The sequence below is a fragment of the Chelonia mydas genome, chromosome 4, assembly GCF_015237465.2.
Source record: "Chelonia mydas isolate rCheMyd1 chromosome 4, rCheMyd1.pri.v2, whole genome shotgun sequence".
Taxonomy (NCBI): Eukaryota; Metazoa; Chordata; order Testudines; family Cheloniidae; genus Chelonia; species Chelonia mydas.
This window is the reverse complement of record NC_057852.1, coordinates 121,073,523-121,099,236: the sequence shown is the minus strand read 5'-3', so window position 1 is coordinate 121,099,236 and position 25,714 is coordinate 121,073,523. Positions and strand designations below refer to the sequence as shown.

Below are 25,714 nucleotides of genomic sequence, written 5' to 3'. Positions count from 1 at the left end.
GAATCTGCTTAAGGGCTGCAGTGGAAGTGAAATGGCCTCTGCTCTACTGTTGCCCCCAGGCCTCCTTCTCCACTCTGTGCTGCCCACATGCCACTTCGGTGCTGCCTGCCATATCTCCTTTCTTCACTGTTTCACCAAACTTGAGGCTCTTACGTGCCCCAGGCCTCTTGTGGAATTGCTAAAGAATTGTAGGAAAAGAACACCCCAGGAGCTCTGCAAAAGTATGGGGATGCTGGGACTGACAGTTTCCATTTTCATTTTTGAAGCTAGGGTCTGCCAAAAAAGCAGGCTTGTATAATTGTGATGACCACCACTATTCTAACTTCAGTTTTGGTGGGGAAATACTCCTCCTTTGATGTTTGACATATCCATTTCAATGTAAGTATTTGTGCACCCACACAGGTGCCAAAAATTATTCCCGTGGCAGTATACATTCGGTTGGCTCTAATGCCTTCTGGCATCGCATGCTGGTATAAGGCCCTGCTGACCCTGCAGCAGGTAGCGGGTAGCCTTAAACCTAGGGGTCCAAGTGGAGGTGGTTAAGGAGGTGACACATGGCCTCTTAGACATCCTGTCACCAGTGGGTCCATCCAGAGTGGCCCTACTGCTACATGACACCATCACAGACTCTATTAAGGCCCTTCAGCAAACCCCTGCCTCCCTTCTGCCAATGGCAAAACACTCAGTGTAAATACTTTGTTCCGGCTAAGGGGTATGAATTCCTTTTCACACACTCCCGGGATGTGGTTGGTGGTTGCGATGGCCAATGAATGAGACTGCCAGGGTCAACCTGGCTCCAGTCCGAAGTTGAAGGACCCTAGAAGGCTAGACCTCTTTGGGCGCAAGGCCTACTCCTCAGGGGTCCCTCAACTGCATGTAGGAAACCAGCAGGCCTTGCTGGGGTGCTAGAACTTCAACATGTGGGAGTTGTTGCTCAAATTCAATCACCTTCTTCCCCAAGACTCCAGACAGGAGTTTTCCTCCCTTGTCAAGAAAGGAAAAACTGTATCCTGGGCCTCCCTACAAGCAGCCCTGGACGCTGCTACCTCTGCGGCCAGATCAATGGTGACTGCGGTGACGATACGTAGGAGCTCCTGGTTGCAATCATTGGGGCTTCCTCAGGAGGTGTAACACACCATCCAGGACCTGGCTTTCGAGGGTTCGTTGCTCTTCTCAGAGCAGACAGATGCTAGGCTGCCTGGCCGTAAGGACTCAAAGGCAACTTTGAAGTGCTTGTGTCTCTGTGTACTGGCAGATCGAAGAAAACAATGCAGACTGCTGCAGTTACTTTCCTCAAACAGCCAGGCAGGAACAACAGAGGAGAAGAAACAGGAGGTCTAGACGCAGTCATTCTTAACGGGCCCTACTCAGCCAGCCTCCAGGCACCTCGGGTTGTCAAAGCACTCATTTTGATGAGACACTCTAGGTCAGCATTACAATCCCTTCTACATTGGATCCAGGTACACACCTGTTTTCGAACTCCCTTTCCTATTTCCTGGATTCCTGGATCCAGATTACTTCAGACCGATGGGGCCTCAATACCATAAAACAGGGTTACACCATCCAATTCCTGTCCATCCCCCTCTTTCTTCTCCTGCCCCCTTTCAGGGACCCTTCAGCAAGAAGTCCAATCCTCCTTCAGGTGGGAGCTGTAGAGTAGGTTCTTCCTCACTTGAGGGGAAGAGGGTTCTATTCCCGCTACTTCCTAATCCTGAAAACGAAAGGGGTGTATGTCTCAGACCCATTTTAGGCCTGAGCAGTCTCAACCGATATTTCAAGAACCTGAAGTTCTGCATGGTCTCCTTGCCTTCCTTATTCCCTCGCTGGATCCTGGGGATTGGTATGTCGCCCTCGATCTAAAGGACCGCTTACTTCCATATTGCAATCTTCCCTGGTCACAGACATTTCCTAAGGTTTGTAGTAAACCAAAATCACTACCAGTTCACAGTGCTCCCATTAGGGCTGTCAGCTGCCCCCACAGGTTTTCATGAAATGTGTAGCGGTAGTAGTGGCCTTTCTAAGGAAAACAGGAGTCCACATATTCCTATACCTCAACAACTGTCTGATCAGGGGACGGTCTAGAGCTCAAATAAAGGTTGACATATGGCTCATCCAATCAACCTTCAATGTGTTGGGCCTTGTGTTGAACTTCCAGAAGTCCACCCTAATCCACAGGATAGAGTTCATAGGGGCAGTACTCGACTCGGTGCAAGCGAGAGCTGTACTTCTGAAGGACTGGTTAATTGTTAAGATCTTTCCAAAGCCATCTGATCGTGACTGCACAACAGTGTCTGAGCCTCCTGAGCCACATTGCGTTATGCACATACCTACTACAGCACGCAAGGCTCCAACTCAGGCTTCTGCAAGCCTGGCTAATCACAGTCTACTCCCCCCTCGTCACCTCTTGGACTTGGTTGTCATAGTCCCGGCCCAGGTCCTGACCTCACTACAACAGTGGCTGGACAGGAGCATGATATGCAAAGGGGTACCCTTCTCGAGACCTTGTCCATCCCTGTCGCTGGTATGCAATGCATCAGCCCTTGGCTGGGGGGGCCCACTTAGGGCCTATCAGAACATAAGGCCTCTGGACCCAAGAAGAACTGTCCCTGCAAATCAGTGTCAGGGAACTCAGGGCAGTATACTTAGCTTGGCAGGCATTTCTGCCCCTCTTGACAGGCAAATCTGTTTCAGTCCTTACTGACGATACGACAGCCATGTTCTACATAAACAGGCAGAAGGGTGCACATTCTTCCTCCCTGTGTTAGGAAGCTGTCTGTCTGTCGTTATTCTGCATTGACCAGGGCATCACACTAGAAGCTTCCTACCTTCCCAGGATTCAGAACAGCTAGCAGAATGCCAAAGCGGGTCTTTCTCTTCTCCATGTAGACTTTGTAAGGAACGTCTTCTGATGGTGGGGGACTCCCCCTGTGGTCCTGTTTGACGTTTGATCTAACAGGAAATGCCATCAATTCTGTTCCCTCAGGGACCACAGCCTAGAGTCTCTTGGAGATGTGTTCCTAATACCATGGACAAAGCTCCTGTCCTATGCCTTTCTGCCTATCCCTCTGATCCACAAGGTTCTGATGAAGATCAAGTGGGACCGAATGCAGGTCATCCTCATCGCCCCGGCATGGCCCAGACAACGTTGGTTCTCCTCTCTCCTGGCCATGTCAATGGAGATGCGTTTACAGCTCCCATCACACATAGACTTGATATCCAGGGATTAGGGTCGAATGCTTCACCTGAACCTTACGTCGCTGCACCTGACAGCCTGAACGCTTTATGGCTAAATCCAGAAGAGCTGGTTTGTTTGGAGGAAGTCCAAGAAGTCCTGATGGGCAGTAGAAAGCCATCTACCAGCACTACCTACCGGGCAAAATGGAAGAGGTTCTCCATCTGGTGTTCACAACAACGAGTCCTGCGTCTGCAGCTCATTCTGGACTACCTCCTTTTAAGACAGAAAGGGCTAGCAGCCATCTCAGCCTTCCATCCCAAGGTCGACAATCTTTCAGTCTTTTCACACGACATAGTAGTCAGGTTCCTCAAGGGCCTGGAGAGGGTGTACCCACAGGTCAGGGATCCCACCCCTCTATGGGATCTAAACCTGGTCTTGTCAAACCCTGTTTGAACCATTGGCAACGTGCTCGCTGCTACACCTCTCTTGGAAAGTAGTGGCCATCACCTTGGTCAGACGGCTTTCAGAGATCTGAGCTCTCATTCTGGAGCTCCCATATGTGGTCTCTTTCAAAGACAAGGTCCAGTTGTGACCGCACCCATCGTTCCTCCCAAAAGTTGTATCTCAGTTCCATTGCAGTCAAGTAGTTTTTTTGCTGATGTTCTAGCCTAAACCGCATGTGAACAGGGAGGAACAGCGACTCCACTCATTGGATGTATGGCATTTCCTGGCCTACTACATGCAAAGGAGCAAACCATTCACAGAACTACTTAGCTGTTCATAGCAGAAAGGATGAGAGATCTCCCTATTTCTGCACAAAGAATCTCATTGTGGATCATTTAGTTTATCAAGACATGTTACATGCTCGCTAACATCCTGCCCCCATCTAACCTGACTGCTCACTTTACAATATCTCAAGCATCTTCCACTGCTTTCTTAGCGCAGGTACCAATTCAGGACATATGCAGGGTGGCAACCTAGTGTGAGGTGAACATACGAACTGACGACCATGCCATTACATAACAGGCCAGAGATGACGCCGGCTTCGGCTGGGCTGTGTTACAGTCAGCCTGCCCTTGACCTCTGAACCCACCTCTGGGTCAACTTGTGAGTCATATTGGAATGGACATGTGCAAGCACTCAGAGAAGAAAAACTGGTTACTAACTTTTCTGTAACTGTTGTTCTTCAAGATGTGCTGCACATGTCCATTCCAAAATCCACCCTGCATTCCCTCTTTGGAGGCTGTCAGTAAGAAGAAACCAAAGGAGGGCAGGGTCAGAAGGGCCTTATACCAGCACTATGAGTGTGCAACACCAGAGGGTGCTAGAGCTGACCCAATGGATATCGCTAAGGGAAAAATTTCTGGCAACTGTGCTCGGGGTGCACAGATACCTACATTGGAATGGACATGTGCAACACATCTCAAAGAACAACAGTTACCAGAAAGGTTCGTAACTCTCTTTTTTTTCCCCATTGACAAGCCCCTGTAGCAATCAATTCAGTTTTTTCTTCCTATTAGGAAAAGGGTTAGACGGATTGTCATGAAAGGGTAAACCTCCAGCATTCATTTGATGGCTACTTTAAGATCATTGGAGCAGGCATGCCATTCTTGCATTACTATTTAAAATTTTCTCTTTTAAAACTGGAATTTAACCAACTAATCTTTGTTCACTAGATCTAGTCTAGATGAGTCCAGTAAACTCAGTTTTTGTCTCTTTCCTTCTTTTAATATCAAATAGCAAAAAAGCAGTTTGTTTTTAGTATTAATACAGGAATGAATGCTTTCTCCAATTTACTTCAAATTTTGTTTGAAAAATTCTACTGTTGATCATGAATTTTGAGTTTATTTTGTGGATCCTAGAGGGGGTAAATGTGGATTTATAATGTAAATGCAGTTGCAATCATCTTTATATATTAAACCTCTTTATTCTCCTTGAAATAGGTATCCTCTCCATTTTACAGATAGGGAAACTGAACCACAAAATGAATAGCCCAAGGCTATGATGCAATCAGTGGCAGATCTGGAAATCAAAACCCTGGTCACCCAATTTCCAGACCCATGATTTAACCATGAATAGTGCTTTCTCTGAGATTGTCACCATCATTAGTCACATACCAGGACTGCTAGAAAGTGACATTGTGGGTGAGGTAATATATTTTATTGGACCAACTTCTGTTGGTGAGAGAGGCAAGCTTTTGAGCCACACAGAGCTTTTCTGTGTGACTCAAAAGCTTGTCTAACCAACAATAGAACTGGTCCAATAAAAATATTACCTCACCCTCCTTTTCTCTCTAATATCCTGGGACTGACCCAGCTACAACTTCACTCCCCATAGAAAGTGACAAGGCTTTTTTAATCCATGCCTCTTCAGGATCAAAGGATTGGGAGTTAGTCCTTATTCTAATCTACAGCATATTAGCCTATTGTGTATTGAACTGTCTCTCTGAAGACCATTTTTAAATTCCAAAACATTTTGACTAAGTTATAATGACAATAACTTTGGTTACTTAAAATATTGCTATAATATGTGCACACATATGTATGAATATAAGTTGGGTGAAAACTTGTTGATAAAACCTCACTGAGGTTGGTAGGTGTGAACTCGCCCTTCAGTTAACATGACTGTAAGGAGAAGCCCCCACTATGACAACAGGGGTATGTAAACCCATCTAGGAGTTTTTGTTGAATATTATTTTGGGTGGTAGAGGGGGGTGTGTGTGTGTGTGTGTGTGTGTCTGGGAAGGCAGAAGACAAAAAACTGGGAAAGACTGAGATGGAGAGAGAGCCTGAAGGAGCCACTGAAAGCACGGCGGTTATCCCTGGAAGAAGCCTAGGGTAAGGTTTTTGGGCCCAAGGTGCAGGCTGAAAAGAATGTTCTTGGTGCTGTGAGCAAAAGAAGCTGCTTCTAGCTGTTTGATTCTCCCTGTATTCAGAGAGACAGGAATTTGTACATTTGAAAATAAACAAAACTGCATCAAAGAAATATGTGACCATTACTGGTTTCTTCTCATAACTGGAACAACCTAGACCTCAATTTTTTGTCTAGCTGCTGGTCAAAAAGTGTAACAGTATATATGAAATCTGAGAAAACTTGATTATTACTGTCTTCAAGCAAAAAATGCTGACATTAAACTGATCATCAATCGTGTATTTGGTTAATGCAGTTTTGGTTGATGCATAATACTTATTTTTAGCAGTTTTGCTCCTTTATCTGAATTATAACTGACAATGTAGCTACTCTAACGTGGAGGTGGTCTTGGGTGGTAAAGCAAGAAAGACTGAGGTGTTCAAGTTCAGAATGGGATGGAAGTTATATGCAAAAATTCTTTATATAATATCCACGAGTTTTCATATCAGCTGCTGTGGTTTGCTGAAATATCTGAAGGCAGATATTTTAAATTGCAAAGGATTTGATAGCAAAGCTGTGTGGATCTTATATTCCTTTTTTCTGTTGCGTAATTGTCATTTCTTCTTCGAGTGATTCTTCATGTTCATTCTAACCAGGTATGTACGTGCCTTGTGCATGCCAGCTGGAAGATTTTCCCTTAACAGCGTCCGTAGGGTCGGCCTGGGCGCCCCGGAGTCGTGCCTTCATGGCGCCCAATATAGGGCCCTGCTGACCCCACACCCTCTCAGTTCCTTCTTACTGCTGGTGATGGCTAGCTTCACTCATTGGATGTACACAGGGCGCTGGCCTTTTATATAGGGAGAGCTAAGCTGTTCCGGAAGTCTGTCCAGCTATTCGTGGCGGTGGCAGACGGGATGAAGGGCCTCCCTATCTCATCCTAATGCATTTCGTCGTGGATCACATCCTGCGTTCGGGAGTGTTATGACCTGGCGAAGGTGGCTGCCCCGTTGATTGCTGCTCACTTCACCAGGGCTCAGGCCTCCTCAGCTGTATTCCTGGTGCAGGTCCCCACCCAGGAGATCTGCAGAGCGGGAACGTGGTCCTCGTTACACTATGTGATGTTTACGACACACTATGTGATCACACAACAGGCCTGAGACGATGCGGCCTTTGGGCGAGCAGTACTCCAATCAGTAAATGACTCCGACCCTACCTCCTGAACTTTAGCTTGTGAGTCACCTGGTTGGAATGGACATGAACAATCACTCGAAGAAAAAACGGTTACTCACCTCGTAACTGTTCTTCGAGATGTGTTGTTCATGTCCATTCCAATACCCACTTTCCTACCCCTCTGTTGGAGTAGCTGGCAAGAAGGAACTGAGGGGATGGGGGGTTGGCAGGGCCCTATATTGGGTGCCATGAAGGTGCAACTCCAGGGGGCACCCAGGCTGACCCTACGGACGCTGCTAAGGGAAAATCTTCCAGCTGGCTTACACGCAGCACGCACACACCTGGTTGGAATGGACATGAACAACACATCTCGAAGAACAACAGTTGCGAGAAGGTGAGTAACCATTTTTTTTCCTTTCTTCTACACTTCTGTTTGCTCCCTTGTTGAGATTGTTAGCCCTGCTATTTATAAGGTGGAATCAGTAACCGTTGGATTGCTGTTTTTCATGCAGTACAACTGAATATAATTTTTGGAATTGTAGTGCTCTGATCTGATTTAAGATGCTAGTATCTCAAAAAAAAAAAAACAACCCCAAAATACCAAGCAAAACAACCAACCAAGAAACAAAACAAAAACACGTCTCCCTCTAACCCCCCCATCCCCCAAAATGAAAACCTGTGGGATCTGAAATTAATTCATACTAACGCCAATCTTCAAAAGAGGCACTTTTCTAAAGAAGGTTAACTTTTATACTTCTTGCCAGATGAAACAGTTACTAAATTAATGGTCAGAAATTAGTTATACCTAATGTAAGTATAATGAATACATTGAATAATTTAATACCATTCTTGCAGATATATTATAACTTTCCAAAGAGTATTAATTTTAAAAATGGTAAATTCTGGGACAATCATAAATAGGCTGTGCTTTTTTTTTTTTTTTTTTTTTTTTTTTTTTTTAAAGAAATGTAATAGTTGCTTTGTCTTTTACCAAGAAACTCAATAGAATCAAGAGACCGTACCCATTAGGCTACTATTGACTTTGGAGAGAACTGTGCTTACTTTGCTCGGTACTACAGTTTGAAGTTCAAGTGCTAAAAATTCTGTGTTGCATCTGAAATGTGAAGGCTTTGTGGAATGAGTGTACATCTAGGCTTCAGTTGCCAAATCAGAATATCTGTAGAACAGCTACAACAATTAAGAAACGAACAGAAATAGAAGTATTTCTCAGCTGCGTGTGAAATAAGAGACAAGAAATGTGGGGCAGCAGCTTGATGGGATGAAAAAATTGGTGAGAGGCAACAGAATTAATGCATAATGGATTAAAAAACCTATGTAACTGTAGTGACCACATTTTACTGAAAAGTAACCTCATTTTAAGTCAGCAGCATGGAGGTCCTAACGTCCGAGATTGTATAAGTAGTTTCTGTGCTGCATAAACTCTTGTTGAGTCTCAGAAAAAAATGTTCTTTGTAATATTGCTTCCTGGCAAACTAAATATACGTTGAATTTTCTTCAGTTACTAAGCCAGAGTAATACTGGCATAGAAGTTGTTTGTTTTGCAATACTGTCACAAACACTGGGTTTCCTACAAGCTTTTATTGGAAATGTGCTGCCACCAACAAGCTTCTCACTTGGAAATTTTAACCTCGGTGGACCCCTCTTCCTCTCCTTTTTGTTACAATGACCCTACCCCAGGAATGGGTGTCTCTTGATAGGTATGGTAAGTGTTTTTTCAAAGGCTGTTGCAGAAATCCCCAATCACCAGAGCTCCACTGCAGACTGAATTAATGAACTTATATTTTATTATTTACAATTAACACCCATGAATGAACTCTGGTACTGATCCTCTGGCAGTGTTCACTGTTCTTTTCAAGCCATAGAAAGTTTTATTTCATACCCCAGTTCACGCTTCCTTTTCATAAATCTTGGAATCTGAGGTTCTCCCACTCTAGTCTCACTACTGGCCTCTTGGCAGCCTGGACGTCTGTCATTCCTGATGGACCAGCCTTTGCTGTCTGGAAAGACCGTTCTTGGCAACTTCAGTCTGCCCAAACAATCACCTTCAGCAGTCAGATCTTGACACACACTCCTACAGTGGCTGTTCTCCTACTGCTACTTTTCAAACCAACATCCCAGGGTGGTTCCTAGGAATCCAGCTACCCTCACAGAGTCCTTAAGTTTCAAACCACTATCTTACTTCCAGATAATTGATGCCTAAAATAATATAAACACAACACATGCCCGAGCACTCTCCACTCTCCAATACTTCCATATTGCTGGTGTTATCAATACAACTTTCTTGTGATATCACTGTTGTTTAAGGGATTGTACAGAAGTACTTAATTTTAATTATAAATACTGACAAGATAGTGGTTTTAGCATTCTTTTGTCACACAGTACAGCTGATACCGATATTTGTAATGATGAAAGATTTGTTGATACCCTTAAAGTATCCACTTTCAAAACGTCTGGTACAAAAATGTAGTTAGTGGACTGGAAGTTGGAAAACAACCACTCTGTTTTTTTAGTGGTATATACTATATCGTGTTATTTACATGCTTGTCCTCTCTAGTACCAGGCTGGGCAATTAAAGATAAAGGAAAACATCATGAATTAACTGAAAGTTATGACAACGTTTAAAACAAAACAAAACTTGAGGATAACAAGAGAGTTTCTCTAATTGAAATAAAATTCTGCTCTTGGATTTTAATACTGTAGCACAGACCAGGAGATGAGATTTTGCAGATATAGTAATATTGTTAAATACCAGCAGTGTAAAATGTAAACTGTGGGAATGTGTGTGTAGTTTAGGAGACAAAACTCAGCTATAGTTGGCAACCAAATGCGAAAAAAGCAATGCTTTGTCTCTATGAACTGTTTGTCCTATCTATGGCTTATCTGAAACTGATGGCTAAGATATCATGGCTCTTAGGTGCCTCAACTATCTCATCTCTGCTCGTGTCAACTTCCTCACTTTGAAAGAAGAATGGACTAGTGCAGTTAGATGTATTATACTTCTCTTTTGCAATATATAGAAAAACGTTAATTTTCAATCAGCAAGAAGAACCAGTATTTAGTAAACCCTGTGTTTTAAGCACAGTTTATATGGTTCAGAGAAGAGCTGCAAGAATGACTTGAGTTGTGGAAAATATGCCTTCTTGTGCAAACTGAAAGAGCTCGATCTATTTAGCTTATCAAATAGAAGGTTAAGAGGTGACTTGATCACAGTCTGTAATTAACTATAGAGGGGTACATTTTCTGATAGTAGCAGACCGTCATAACAAGGTTGAAATTGAGGTCAGATACATTCAAACTGGAAATAAGTTGCAAATTTTTAAAAGTGAGTGTAATTAACTGCTGGTACAAATTATGAAGGGATATAGTAAATTGTCCATCATTGGGAGCCTTTAAATTAAATTGGATGTCTTTCTAAAACATATGCTCCAGTTTATTGGTTCTCAACCTTTTCCATATGGGACCTCTAGCCAGGACACCGATCCCCATTAGTTACATAGGAAGGATAGGGAGGTTCCGATTCCCTGACACTTGTTCATGACAGGTTGCAGTAATCTTAGCTTCCAGTGCAACCACAAATTGTTGAGTTAGATGCAGGATCTGCTTACTGAAATTGGTGGCCTCTGTTTTGCAGAGAGTCAGATTAGATGATCACAGTTGTGCTTTCTGGCCTTAAAAACTCTGAATGATTTTATTATATTTGTTTTTTGTTGTGTGCTTTGATCAAAAGTGAAATTGTTACCAATGTTGCCATTTTAATTGTCACACATGGGTTTCAAAGTTAACATCCCATTGAGATAAAACTGTATTTTCCCCCAAAATGTGGCCTAGCTTTCATCTCCAAGGGAGCCAAAAGGCAGGTAGGAGAGCTCCAAGCCAAAGGATTTTCTAATTTGTTCCAACTCTGACATGAGTGTTGATGGAGGAGGAAATTTGGTGGTTTCTGTTGAAACCATTATACATCAGTAATTTTTGTATTTGAGCTAGAGTTTGGTATGTGCCATATAATTACAGTATTTTTGTATTCTTTTTTCTCAGGCATCACCTCTCTGGAACTCTTTCCCTCTTCTTGTACAGCTTACTTTTTGTAATTTTAAATTCCATTTTAAAACATTTCCATCCTCCTCTTAATGTCGCTGCTTGTGATTGTAAGAGGAGGTGCTATCATAACATACCAAGATCATCACCTGTTGTTTAAGAACAGGAGTACTTGTGGCATCTTCGAGACTAATAAATGTATTAGAGCATAAGCTTTCGTGGGCTACAGCCCACTTCATCGGATGCATAGAATGGAACATGTAGTAAGAAGATTATATATACATACAAAAAGAAAAGGAGTACTTGTGGCACCTTAGAGACTAACCAATTTATTTGAGCATAAGCTTTCGTGAGCTACAGCTCACTTCATCGGATGCATACTGTGGAAACTGCAGAAGACATTATATACACAGAGACCATGAAACAATACCTCCTCCCACCACACTCTCCTGCTGGTAATAGCCCATCCAAAGTGACCACTCTCTTTACAATGTGTATGATAATCAAGGTGGGCCATTTCCAGCACAAATCCAGGTTTTCTCACTCCCCCCCCCAAAAAAACAACACACACACACAAACTCACTCTCTTGCTGGTAATAGCTTATCCAAAGAGACCACTCTCCCTACAATGTGCATGATAATCAAGGTGGGCCATTTCCAGCACAAATCCAGGTTTTCTCACCCCCCCCCCCCCCACACACAAACTCACTCTCCTGCTGGTAATAGCCCATCCAAAGTGACCACTCTCTTTACAATGTGTATGATAATCAAGATGGGCCATTTCCAGCACAAATCCAGGTTTTCTCACCCCCTCCCCCCCCCAAAAAAAAAAAAAAAAAAAAAACCACACACACACAAACTCACTCTCTTGCTGGTAATAGCTTATCCAAGAGACCACTCTCCCTACAGTGTGCATGATAATCAAGGTGGGCCATTTCCAGCACAAATCCAGGTTTTCTCACCCCCCCACCCACCCACCCACAAACTCGCTCTCCTGCTGGTAATAGCTCATCCAAACTGACCACTCTCCTTACAATGTGTATGATAATCAAGGTGGGCCATTTCCAGCATAAGTCCAAGTTTAACCAGAACGTCTGGGGGCGGGGGGTAGGAAAAAACAAGGGGAAATAGGCTACCTTGCACAATGACTTAGCCACTCCCAGTCTCTATTTAAGCCTAAATTAATAGTATCCAATTTGCAAATGAATTCCAATTCAGCAGTTTCTCGCTGGAGTCTGGATTTGAAGTTTTTTTGTTGTAAGATAGCGACCTTCATGTCTGTAATTGCATGACCAGAGAGATTGAAGTGTTCTCCGACTGGTTTATGAATGTTGTAATTCTTGACATCTGATTTGTGTCCATTTATTCTTTTACGTAGAGACTGTCCAGTTTGACCAATGTACATGGCAGAGGGGCATTGCTGGCACATGATGGCATATATCACATTGGTGGATGTGCAGGTGAACGAGCCTCTGATAGTGTGGCTGATGTTATTAGGCCCTGTGATGGTGTCCCCTGAATAGATATGTGGGCACAGTTGGCAAGGGGCTTTGTTGCAAGGATAGGTTCCTGGGTTAGTGGTTCTGTTGTGTGATATGTGGTTGCTGGTGAGTATTTGCTTCAGGTTGGGGGGCTGTCTGTAGGCAAGGACTGGCCTGTCTCCCAAGATTTGTGAGAGTGTTGGGTCATCCTTCAGGATAGGTTGTAGATCCTTAATAATGCGTTGGAGGGGTTTTAGTTGGGGGCTGAAGGTGACGGCTAGTGGCGTTCTGTTATTTTCTTTGTTAGGCCTGTCCTGTAGTAGGTGACTTCTGGGAACTCTTCTGGCTCTATCAATCTGTTTCTTCACTTCCGCAGGTGGGTATTGTAGTTGTAAGAATGCTTGATAGAGATCTTGTAGGTGTCTGTCTCTGTCTGAGGGGTTGGAGCAAATGCGGTTGTATCGCAGAGCTTGGCTGTAGACGATGGATCGTGTGGTGTGGTCAGGGTGAAAGCTGGAGGCATGTAGGTAGGAATAGCGGTCAGTAGGTTTCCGGTATAGGGTGGTGTTTATGTGACCATTGTTTATTAGCACTGTAGTGTCCAGGAAGTGGATCTCTTGTGTGGACTGGACCAGGCTGAGGTTGATGGTGGGATGGAAATTGTTGAAATCATGGTGGAATTCCTCAAGGGCTTCTTTTGTATGGGTCCAGATGATGAAGATGTCATCAATATAGCGCAAGTAGAGTAGGGGCGTTAGGGGACGAGAGCTGAGGAAGCGTTGTTCTAATCAGCCATAAAAATGTTGGCATACTATGGGGCCATGCGGGTACCCATAGCAGTGCCGCTGATCTGAAGGTATACATTGTCCCCAAATGTAAAATAGTTATGGGTAAGGACAAAGTCACAAAGTTCAGCCACCAGGTTAGCCATGACATTATCGGGGATAGTGTTCTTGACGGCTTGTAGTCCATCTTTGTGTGGAATGTTGGGGTAGAGGGCTTCTATATCCATAGTGGCCAGGATGGTGTTATCAGGAAGATCACCGATGGATTGTAGTTTCCTCAGGAAGTCAGTGGTGTCTCGAAGGTAGCTGGGAGTGCTAGTAGCATAGGGCCTGAGGAGGGAGTCTACATAGCCAGACAATCCTGCTGTCAGTGTGCCAATGCCTGAGATGATGGGGCGCCCAGGATTTCCAGGTTTATGGATCTTGGGTAGTAGATAGAATATCCCAGGTCGGGGTTCCAGGGGTGTGTCTGTGCGGATTTGATCTTGTGCTTTTTCAGGAAGTTTCTTCAGCAAATGCTGTAGTTGCTTTTGGTAACTCTCAGTGGGATCAGAGGGTAATGGCTTGTAGAAAGTGGTGTTGGAGAGCTGCCGAGCAGCCTCTTGTTCATATTCCGACCTATTCATGGTGACAACAGCACCTCCTTTGTCAGCCTTTTTGATTATGATGTCAGAATTGTTTCTGAGGCTGTGGATGGCATTGTGTTCTGCATGGCTGAGGTTATGGGGCAAGTGATGCTGCTTTTCCACAATTTCAGCCCGTGCACATCGGCAGAAGCACTCTATGTAGAAGTCCAGGCTGCTGTTTCGACCTTCAGGAGGAGTCCACCTAGAATCCTTCTTTTTGTAATGTTGGTAGGGAGGCCTCTGTGGATTAGTATGTTGTTCAGAGGTATGTTGGAAATATTCCTTGAGTCGGAGACGTCGAAAATAGGATTCTAGGTCACCACAGAACTGTATCATGTTCGTGGGGGTGGAGGGGCAGAAGGAGAGGCCCCAAGATAGGACAGCTGCTTCTGCTGGGCTGAGAGTATAGTTGGATAGGTTAACAATATTGCTGGGTGGGTTGAGGGAACCATTGCTGTGGCCCCTTGTAGCATGTAGTAGTTTAGAAAGTTTAGTGTCCTTTTTCTTTTGTAGAGAAGCAAAGTGTGCGTTGTAAATGGCTTGTCTAGTTTTAGTAAATTCCAGCCACGAGGAAGTTTGTGTGGAAGGTTGGTTTTTTATGAGAGTATCCATTTTTGAGAGCTCATTCTTAATCTTTCCCTGTTTGCTGTAGAGGATGTTGATCAGGTGATTCCGCAGTTTCTTTGAGACCGTGTGGCACAAGCTGTCAACATAGTCTGTGTGGTATGTAGATTGTAATGAATTTTTTACCTTCAGTCCTTTTGGTACGATGTCCATCTGTTTGCATTTGGAAAGGATGATGATGTCTGTCTGTATCTGTACAAGTTTTTTCGTGCAGTTGATAGATTTCCACTCCATACGGCTAAATGCAGTGCCTCGCATAATGACAGGTTTCAGAGTAACGGCCGTGTTAGTCTGTATTCGCAAAAAGAAAAGGAGTACTTGTGGCACCTTAGAGACTAACCAATTTATTTGAGCATAAGCTTTCGTGAGCTACAGCTCACTTCATTGGATGCATACTGTGGAAACTGGAGAAGACATTATATACACAGAGACCATGAAACAATACCTCCTCCCACCACACTCTCCTGCTGGTAATAGCCCATCCAAAGCGATCACTCTCCTCACAATGCGCATGATAATCAAGTTGGGCCATTTCCAGCACAAATCCAGGTCCTCTCACCCTCCGCCCCCCACCCCGCACAAACTCACTCTCCTGCTGGTAATAGCCCATCCAAAGTGAGCACTCTCTTTACAATGTGTATGATAATCAAGTTGGGCCATTTCCAGTTTGTGTGTGTATGGGGGTGGGGGGGTGAGAAAACCTGGATTTGTGCTGGAAATGGCCCACCTTGATTATCATACACATTGTAAAGAGAGTGGTCACTTTGGATGGGCTATTACCAGCAGGAGAGTGAGTTTGTGTGTGGTGGGGCGGAGAGTGAGAGGACCTGGATTTGTGCTGGATATGGCCCAACTTGATTATCATGCGCATTGTGAGGAGAGTGATCACTTTGGATAGGCTATTACCAGCAGGAGAGTGTGGTGGGAGGAGGTATTGTTTCATGGTCTCTGTGTATATAATGTCTTCTGCAGTTTCCACAGTATGCATCTGATGAAGTGAGCTGTAGCTCACGAAAGCTTATGCTCAAATAAATTGGTTAGTCTCTAAGGTGCCACAAGTACTCCTTTTCTTTTTGCGAATACAGACTAACACGGCTGTTACTCTGAAACCTATATACATACAGATAAGGTGGAAGTTGCCATACAAACTGAGAGGCTAATTAGTTAAGATGAGCTATTATCAGCAGGAGAAAAAAACTTTTGTAGTGATAATCAAGATGGCCCATTTAGACAGTTGACAGGAAGGTGTGAGGATACTTAACTTAGGAAATGGATTCAATATGTGTAATGACCCAGCCACTCCCAGTCTCTGTTCAAACCCAAGTTAATGGTATCTAGCCTCTCCATTTACAGCAACCTCTCCCCCTGCAATGCTGATGCTACACCACTCCCAGATAAACTCCCTCCCTAGTGCTCTCATAAAGACAGCCTTTTCTATACTGATACAGGCTATCACAAACTGCGACTGTCCTCACCCTTCTTCATTTATTTTGCTTTTTAACAAAAATAAATGTAACGAGAGAACCTATTCACAATGACAAATAAACATGTTTAAATAATAAGAATTCTCATGAAGCTACGTTCGGAGGAAAATTATGATTATATTTCAGGCGGTGGTTATTTTCAGATAGGTACATATTCACCTATTCATAGATAGATTCATAGATACTAAGGTCAGAAGGGACCATTATGATCATCTAGTCTGACCTCCTGCACAACGCAGGCCACAGAATCTCACCCACCCACTCCTGAGAAAAACCTCACCTATGTCTGAGCTATTGAAGTCCTCAAATTGTGGTTTAAAGACTTCAAGGAGCAGAGAATCCTCCAGCCTTGCCTGAGAACCCTCCAGGCATACTCCCTTGGTGACAGCATCTAAGACCTCTGAACCATCTCAGGAGATGGAGGAGGACATAACACCAAAGACCACATCCTCCTTCCTGGAGGAAGCAGTCATGCCTCCCCCACCATCTCTGGTAGATGACTTCCGCCTTTTCTGGGAGCTGGCAAAGAGCATGGTGGACACCCTCTACATAGTACTAGAGGCGGTAAAGGATACGCACACCATCAGCTCCTGGATATCCGCCACTCTTCCTCCTCATCGACGATTACCCTCCCAATCAATGAGGCCATTTTAGACCTGGCCAAAACAGTGGCAAATCCTGGCATCGGTGGCACCAACTTGCAAGCGGGCAGATAAAAAAAATTATGTCCCTGCAAATGAATCAGAGTTCCTTTTTTCCCACCCAACACCCAGTTCCATTCTGGTGGACGCAATCAATTCCCACGGATGGCAACACCAGTCCAGGGCTACACCCTATGGCAGAGACTGGAAGTGCCTTGATCTCTTTGGCAGGAAGGCATATTTGTCGGCCACCTTACAGTTTCATATTGCCAATTTGCTCACGGCCAAATATGACTACACAAATTACAACAAACTCAATTATTTTATTGACAAACTGCCGGAGGTGCTTTGGAATCCTTCAAGACCGTCATACAGAAGGGGCAATTAGTAGCAAAAATATCGCTATAATCGGCCCTTGATGCCACCGACATGGTACCTAGGTCCATCTCCATGGTGATGGTGATGTGATGGGTGTTATAGCTCCATTTGTTGGGATTCCTGAAAGAGGTGCAGTCCATGGTGGAAGATCTTCCTTTTTAGTACACAAAGCTCTTCGCTGAAAAGACTGATGCCTCCCTATATACTCTAAAGGATTCCAGGGCTACCCTCTGGTGACTGGGAATCTATAGACTGGGGTAAAAGAGATGTTTTAGTCCCCAGTCTCAGCACAGACCTTACATGGCTCAATATCAACCTCAGCACCATTATGAACTGCAAATTGAGAAAGGGAAGTTCCTGAAGCGCAAACTGTCTGGTCTGCAAACCTCGTCCCAATCCACTGCTGTAAATGCCACTTTTGACAGGCAGGCTGAGGCGCTGTGAGACCACTCTCCACAACTGCAGTCAACCATGGTTGTATACCCATTTGGCCACCGATTCACAGTGTTCCACCATGCCTGGGAACGCATAATGTCGGACCAATGGGTTATAGAGATTGTCTGATCCGGGCACCCCATCCATTTGACCTCCATACCCCCTCTGTTATACCCTTCCTCATCCTTCAGGGACCCTTCTCATAAGAGTTTACTACGACAGGAGATAGATCATCTTCTCCAGTTAGGAGCCATAGAACCACTATCTCAGCATCTACAAGGTAAGGGGTTCTACTGTCGTTACTTCCTAATACCTAAACTAAAGAGAGGTTGGAGACCCATATTGGACCTCATAGCTCTCAACAATTTGTCAAGGCTCAGAAGTTCAAGATGATCACCTCGTTGGCGATCATTCCAACACTGGAACAGGGAGAATGTTTTTCGGCCCTTAACGTTCAGGATGCCTGCTTTCACATCTCGATCTTACTTGCTCGCAGGCAATTTCTCAGGTTCACTCTGGGAAACTACCATTACTAATACAGAGTCCTCCCCTTCGGACTATCATTGGTCCCAAGAGTATTTTCCAAACTTCTCTCAGTGGTAGCTTCTAACTTACGTTCACAAGGGATAAGGATTTACCCATATCTGGACAACTGTCTCCTCAGAGCTTGATCTCTCCAAGAAGCCCACAAAGCCATCAACACTATGATACCTTGTACTTGTTACAGAACTGGGTTTACAGATCAACACCCAGAAGTCAACCCTCACTCCAGTGCAATGCCTGGCATTCCTAAGGGTTGACCTAGATGCCATAGAGGCCAAAGCCCTCCTACTTCAACACAGGTTTCTATCCTTTGTTTTGCTCATAGATACTGTTCAATACAGTCCACAGATACCAACCAAACTTTGCCTTGAACTCTTGGGGCACGCGTCAACAGGCATGGTGGTGATACCACACACTAGACTCCACATGCGATACCTCCAACTATGGTTCTGTTTGGTTTAGAGAACAGAGACAAGCTGGACAAACTCCTGTTACTACCCACCAGGATCAAAAACTCCTTTAACTGGTGGAAGGTCCCAGCCAATGTGTGCAAACGGATCCCCTTCTCGCACACATCACCATCATTGCTCCTTACCACTCATTGGGTGGGGTGTGCATTTAAATGGTCTCATGACGCAAGGCAAATGGTTGCCTACAGAGATGTCTCTCCACATTGGTCTCCTTGAACTGAGAGCAGTCAGGAACACCTGCATCCATTTCCTCCTGCTGATCGCAGAATCTCACATACAAAGATCCTAATGGACAACATAGCCTGCATGTACTACATCAACTGGCAAGGGGGGCGGGGCAGTCTCCCTCTCTATGCGCAGAGGCAATGAGATTATGGAACTGATGCGTCTCCCACAATGTAACTCTGTCCATGGCTTACCTCCCAGGAAAATAGACCTCAACAACTGACCATCTCAGTCTCAAATTCTCACATGATCACGAGTGGGAGATACATCTGTCAGTACTCCATGACTTATTCACATGATAGGGAATGCTGTCCACAGACCTGTTTGCCACTTACCAGAACAAGAAATGTCCACACTACTGCTCCAGGGTGGGGATGGGGCAGCACTCTCTGGGCAATGCCCTTCTACTCCCGTTGGACAAAGACTTTCTTTACACCTTTCCTGTGTTTTTTCTACTACTGAAGATCCTGCTAAAAATAAAAAGGGATGCAGCTAACATCATCCTGATTGCTCCTAGTTGGCCAAGACAGACCTGGTACTCTTACCTAGCACAGCTCGTGATGTGCATGCCGATCTCTCTCCCAACCTTTCTGCACCTCCTCTCACAGGACAAAGGGCATATCCTGCATCCCAATTTAGGGATTCTCTGCCTCAAAGCATGGTTCCTGCTTGGCTCCAACACCTAGAGAGCTCCTGCTCAAGGGAGATACCAGAGTTTGTATTGTACAGTAGAAAGTCCTACACACGACAAACTTACCTGCAGAAGTGGTCCAGGTTTCAGATTTGGTGCATATCCCAACAAATCTCCCCAACATCTGTGACTCTTCCACACGTCCTAGATTATGCTCTGATCCGTATAAAGTCAGGATTATCCATAAACTCTCTTAGGGTCCATCTAGCAGCTATTACAGCCTTTCACCAACTTCTAGAGGGGTATTCAGTGCTGTCACACCCAACCACTAAAAAGTTCCTTAAGGGTATAATAAAGCTTTTCCCTCAACCTTGACTTTCTACCCCATGTGGGATCTAAACCTGGTACTGAAAGGGCTGACTAGGCCCCCCTTCAAACCCATAGCCACCTGTTCACTTACATACCTATCAGTGAAAACGGCATTCCTGATAGCAATTACCTTGAAGAATAGAAGAGAAAGCAGTTCTGATGGCGCATCCCCCATGGACAGTATTTTTTCCAGACAAGGTTACACTCAGACCATATCCAAAATTCATCCCGAAGGTAACCTCCCCGTTTCACATGAATCAGATTGATTCACCTTGCAATCTTCTATTTCAAGCCTCACCAAGACAATAGGGAGGCTATACTACGTCCTAGATGTTAGGAGAGCCCTGTCCTTCTACCTTGATAGGACAAATGCCTTTGGAAAGTCCTCTAGACTTTTCCTCTCTCTATGGCGGAAAGATCCACGGGCTCAACAATATCTGCCCAAAGACTCTCTAAGTGGGTCTCGAATTGTATCCGACAGTCCTATCAAATTTGTAACATGACCCCTCCGGAGTCGATCCATACACACTCCACAAGATTGATCTCCTCATCTCTTGCCACCTTCAAGAATGTCCCTGTCTCAGAGATCTGTAGAGCGGTGACATGGGCGTCAGACCACACTTTCTCAGAACACTACGTGATCGCTGGGGACTCCGCCTCTGATGCCATCTTTGGCTCCACAGTACTTTCATCTGTAACTGATCCAACTCTGAAGTCCCAGCCCTCCAGAAGGGATACTGCTTGGGGGTCACACACAGTGGAGCACCCACAGGGACACAAATTGAAGAAGTTGTTACCTTGTGCAGTAATGATGGTTCTTCGAGATGATGTGTGGCCCTATGGGTACTCTACAACCCTCCCTCCTCCCCTCTACTTCAGAGTTCTTGTCTATGACTCTGCAGTAGAGAAGGAACTGAGGAGGGTTAGCCTGTGTGCATTGACTAGCCTCATGGCACAGCACGAGGAGAGACCGCAAATGTTGGGGCCCAACAGACACTGCTACCAAAGTTCTCCGATCAGCAGTGCAGGGATGAATACACACTTACGGTGGAGCATCCATAGGGGCACACATCTCGAAGAACCATAGTTACTGCACAAGGTGAGTAACTTCTTCTTTCAGTAACTTATGTCTCAACAGACCATAGAATGGTTACAGAATGGCATACATACAGGCATGGCAATGTAAGGCTATTATTTTTAAGAAACAGGAATGGTCCTAGCAAAACAAATCTCTGGTTTTTCTGTAAACTATACACTTAAAAGATATTCTTTACTGTTTACATGTCCTGCTCACCTTTTTGAGCTCCATGTGGTGGTGTTGAGGGGAACTATGCTGCTGGCATACACTCCGCCATTAACAAATACACACTGCTAACCGGGGCTTCTCATAACTTTTGCACTGGTTCCTGGAGCAGAAATTCCTTCTATTACTGTGTTGTTAAACGTTAAAATGGAACCCAAAACGTAGTGGACTTAAGATCAGTTTCTATCTTGTCTGCGTCTGCTGCAGGCTCCGCAGTGGGCTGTCCTTTGGGGGTGCATCAGCTCTTCCTAGTATGGACCCAGAATGTGCTGCTCCTGCTCCAAAACCTGCTCTGGAACCAGTTTCAGCAACATAGTGACTTCAGTGTCCCCATTCAGTGACTGCTGTTTTCTCCCATTAGTCCCCATGCTGGATTCTGGAGCCAGCAGGGCACCATCCTGGCTGACTAGGTCATTGTGCATCAGGGTTGGCTCCGCACTGGGCACAGTGCCCAGCACCCAGTCAAACGCCTCATAATATGGACATGATGTTGGCAAGTTTCCTGGGGTGCGGTTCTGGTGTCTAGTTTTCTGGTACTTACTCTTGAGCTACTTAATCTGCTCCTTGCACTGGTCACTGGTTTGGTAAATTTGCAAAGCTACCAGCTTCTTCACTATTTGTTAGTATGTGTGGTCATTCCTAGTACTCTTACTAAAGTCCACAGTTTTCCTGGGTTTGCACCAGAGATTTACCAATTCCTGTGACCTTGAAGCAGTTTGATTCACAAAAGAGATGTTCTGTTCAGTCTGCATTGCAAACACAGAATGCTCTCTGGTGTATTTGCAACTCAGTGGTCAGAAAGATTAACATTGACTCACTGAGCTGCTGCAGTATGCTAAGGGTGGTGGCTTCTCTTTTCAGTAGAGGAGATTCAAGATCCTTGGAATAGAGAGGACAAAGGATGTTGGCCCGTGGGATTGTGGGATACTTTTTGGAGGACTCCCAGGACCTGAGTCAAGCAAGGCTATGTCTACACTACAAAACAATAGGGCTTGAACCCTGGATCAAGGCCTGACCTGGTCTCAGATCCTGCAACCCCACAGGGTACTGGGACTCTGGGTCGAAGCCCTGAGTTAGCATGATTTATGTGTGGATAGAAGTGGCGGATAGGCTTGAGCTTGAGTCTGAGCTTGGGCTTACACTGGAGTGTAGACGTACCCTGTGTTTTTCTTATCTGTTACTGGTGGGATGCCACAGTTTGCACTCTCTCACCTAATTTTTAAAATCCTCTGCCTTTTTATAGGGTCTGAGACAAAAACGTGTTTTTGGAGGGAAAAATACTTTTTCATGATTAATTTTACTATGTGTCTTGTTTTGACGTTTTCATTTTACTTAATTTCTTATGGATTTTTTGGTGGTATCTTTAGGTTACATGAGTGATAAGATAAGGGGAGGTCTAATCCGGACATTATTACTTTTTCATTTCTTATGGAACTCCTCTGTACTAGCAATTTTTTTATTGACTCTGTTCTTTATAGAAAAATCTGCTATAACAATATCACCCAGTTTTGTTTATACTTTTGTGTACACTTTTAGTAGTTTGAGGGTTTTTTCTGCAGGACACCTGGATTCTTAAAGATATGAAAATGCTGAGGATAACTAGATGCAGCTCAACACTCAATCATATGAAATTCCTAAATATAGGTCACTTACAGGTTAAAAACCAATTAGAATTCAAACACACACTTTGGTAATGCTATAAAGATTTTGGAAGAATAGTTCATATTTAAATTAATATGCAAGAAAAAAAGAAACTAAAAGGGTTAATATTTATTAGCAGGTATTAGACTTCCTAAGTTGTCAGAGGAATTTTCTAGTTTCTCTACCATTCTAGGGTTAGGCTTCAGGAATTTCGGCTTTCCTTTTCAGCCTCTGATCAAATATCTATCTACTGTCCTGATTTTGGTTTATTGATCCAGAGATTATATGTTTCAGGTAGGGAACATATCTTATACCACTATTTAATAAATTGTAATAGACTTCATTGGCACTCTGTACCAAAAAAAAAGAGAGTTAATCTAGCATATATGCACGATTCAAAGTATTTTTTAGGCAGATGGCAGTATGCTTCTTTGAAAAATTCATCTTCATCCTTACAAATTTTTCTGCAGTAGTTCATAGTACAGTAAAAGCTGTTTTATCCAACATGTTGGGAGAATGGGGTGTAGAAAATGCTGGTTAACTAAGAGGGAGTTTGGGTGCAGGAGGGGGCTCAGGGCAGCGGCTTGGGGTACTGTATCTGGGGGCTGCTCCCCTCAGGTGGCTCCCTGCAAGCGGTGACCTCTCCTGGCTGCTCCTAAGGGGAGGCATGGCAAACAGCTCTGTGCGCTGCCTCCTTCCACGGGCACTGCCATTGGCTAATTGGAGCTGCGTTGCTAGCGCTGGGGGTGAGGTGGGGGCAGTGCATGGAATTGCCTGCCACATCTCCGCCTAGGAGCAGCCAGGACAGGTTGCTGCTTGAGGGGAGCCACCCGAGGTAAGCGGCCCCTGGATCCTGCACCCTCTCCCATGCCTCAAACCCCCTCTCGCACCCAAACTCCCTCTGAGTGCCCGCACTCCACACTCCCTCCCATGCTCCAATCCACTTCTGGCCCTGTGACAGCTGGACTATAAACTGGAATTTCAATGAAGATCAGAAATGCTGGTTTATAGAGCTTTCCCACTGAAGTGCTGGTTAAAACCGCTTTTACTGTATATAATAAGGGTAATGAGTACTATTTAAGTTTTCCCTAATAGTTCCTCTAATTACTGACTGACTACATGCATGTTAAAACCTTTCAGTTACTAGTAGAAAACATCAGAGACACAGCCTCTGAAATCTTCCTTTACGTCAGTGGTGCCCAAACTTTTCCTGTCACACCCCTGTTTACCAGTAATGGAATCTGTCCAACCCCCCTCCCCCATTACTGCACAATTGGCTCAGCAAAGGAGCTTGGCTGAAGGCAGAGCTAGGGGCTGAACTGAGGATGGGGGTGGAGCTGAGGCTAGAGGCAGGGCTGGCCTGCGGGTGGAGAGGGACTGAGGGTAGAGCTGGCCTGGGGGCAGAGTGGAGCTGCGGCTGGGGCCAGAGATGGGCTGGGGCGGAGTGGAGCTGGGGCCAGAGCTGTGGCTGGGGGCAGAGCAGAGCTGCAGCTGGGGCCGGAGTGGGGCTCAGTGGTCCCCCCCATCTCGCCCCCCGTGGGGGCTGGCCTTGGCCCTGATGTGTACCCCCTACAGTTTGGGGACCACTGCTTTATGCAAATAAATGCTGTGACTTCCTACAGCTGAGCTGATTTTCAGATTCTAATTGTAATAGCTATTTTCTGTTCAAGCCATAGTGCTTTTTCCTCAGTAGATTCTCAGTAAAAGTCTTTGGCTGTAGTTAACTGGAGATACCTGTTCCTGTAAGATTTTTTTTTTTTTTTTTTTTTTTGTGCATGAGATAAATAGACTTCCAACATATTTCCTCTTCCAGAGACCAGGCCCATTTGTACAGACAAAATCTCTGGAAAGAGAAGGCAGGGGAAGGGAGACTTCAGCAATCACTGGGAAATTTAAATATTTTGCAGAGAGATTCAAGTAGTAGTCTTTTTTTTAGCAGTGTCTAGTTCTGTTCATCTCCCATAGGTATCTCTAACTCGGCTCTTCAATGCAAGAAAGAGACTATTGGTTTAGGGAACATTTTTTCTTTAAGTGCCGCTTCAAAACACTTACGCCTTGTCCAAATTGGCCAGGCAAGTGGTTAACTTTAACTGGTTTCCACCTTTTTATCAGCAGTTTTCTAGCATTATTTTATTGTTGGTATAGATGGGCCATATTTCTCACTTTCTTTATTGGGGTCATATTTCTCATTTGCTTTATTATGCTACGGCTGGATTCTAACCAAGTGCTCGATATTTATTTTTGTACAAGTGTCAGAAAACCTTACATCAAATTTTGACTGGGTGCTAATTTCCTGTTCTGTTTTGTACTCCTACATGATTCTAAGTGTGGTTTTTTCATCCTCCCTTTCATTCTGTGTCTCTGTATTTACAGACCCTATATAACCCAAGAGGCTTTTAGTTTTAAGCTCAGGCATCAACATTTGCTGAATAACCAAATCTAGTGATTCTGAAGATTGCAGATCAATTTCATTTTCCCTCAGAATGCAATTGGAGTTACCTTAAAGCAGGCCTCCCCCTCTTCCCCAAATTTAGATGTAATTAGTTTCTAAAATCTTTTGCATTATATTTTATCCGCACATGATAACCACTCAGAGTAGCACACAGGGATTGCCACCATTTAAATCTATGTTGGGCAATTATTTCTGTGTTCTCTTTGGGCTGCACTGGGAAACAAAGTGAAAATGTCATGTTCTCCGTTGTTCCAGATGTGTTTGCCCAGTTTTGATATTTCGTTTTCTTTCTCGTCACCCTTCTGTTATGAAAGATGGATACCTGCTGGGAAAGCTTTTGTTTTTGATGATACTACAGAGGAGCAGTGAGGAGCA

The 25,714-nt window shown here is 44.5% G+C and overlaps 1 protein-coding gene across 12 annotated transcripts in view; it reads left to right on the top strand.

The window, feature by feature from the left end:
- RGS12 (regulator of G protein signaling 12) overlaps window positions 1-25,714 on the top strand; it is a 186,314-nt gene that overhangs the window by 17,869 nt on the left and 142,731 nt on the right. The window lies entirely within an intron of this gene.